This window comes from Enhydra lutris, unplaced genomic scaffold, assembly GCF_002288905.1.
Source record: "Enhydra lutris kenyoni isolate GAN:26980312 unplaced genomic scaffold, ASM228890v2 scaffoldscaffold1, whole genome shotgun sequence".
NCBI lineage: Eukaryota > Metazoa > Chordata > Mammalia > Carnivora > Mustelidae > Enhydra > Enhydra lutris.
Genome location: NW_019154085.1, coordinates 46,380,567 through 46,381,511, shown reverse-complemented (window position 1 = coordinate 46,381,511; position 945 = coordinate 46,380,567).

Sequence of the window (945 nt, the reverse complement as noted above, 5' to 3'; positions counted from 1 at the left end):
TGCCGTCGCAAATGGCAAGATTTCATTTCTTTTGATGGCTGCTTAGTATTCCATTGTGTATATATACCACATCTTCTTTATCCATTCGTCTGTTGATGGACATCTAGGTTCTTTCCATAGTTTGGCTATTGTAGACATTGCTGCTATAAACATTCGGGTGCACATGCCCCTTCGGATCACTATGTTGTATCTTTAGGGTAAATACCCAGTAGTGCAATTGCTGGGTCATAGGGTAGCTCTATTTTCAACATTTTGAGGAACCTCCATGCTGTTTTCCAGAGTGGTTGCACCAGCTTGCATTCCCACCAACAGTGTAGGAGGGTTCCCCTTTCTCCGCATCCTCGCCAGCATCTGTCATTTCCTGACTTGTTAATTTTAGCCATTCTGACTGGTGTGAGGTGATATCTCATTGTGGTTTTGATTTGTATTTCCCTGATGCCGAGTGATGTGGAGCACTTTTTCATGTGTCTGTTGGCCATCTGGATGTCTTCTTTGCAGAAAGGTTTGTTCATGTCCTCTGCCCATTCTTGATTGGATTATTTGTTCTTTGGGTGTTGAGTTTGCTAAGTTCTTTATAGGTTTTGGACACTAGCCCTTTATCTGATATGTCATTTGCAAATATCTTCTCCCATTCTGTCAGTTGTCTTTTGGTTTTGTTAACTGTTTCCTTTGCTGTGCAAAAGCTTTTGATCTTGATGAAATCCCAACAGTTCATTTTTGCCCTTGCTTCCGTTGCCATTGGTGATGTTCCTAGGAAGATGTTGCTGCGGCTGAGGTCGAAGAGGTTGCTGGCTGTGTTCTCCTCAAGGATTTTGATGGATTCCTTTCTCACATTGAGGTCCTTCATCCATTTTGAGTCTATTTTCATGTGTAGTGTAAGGAAATGGTCCAATTTCAGTTTTCTGCATGTGGCTGTCCAATTTTCCCAACACCATTTATTGAAGA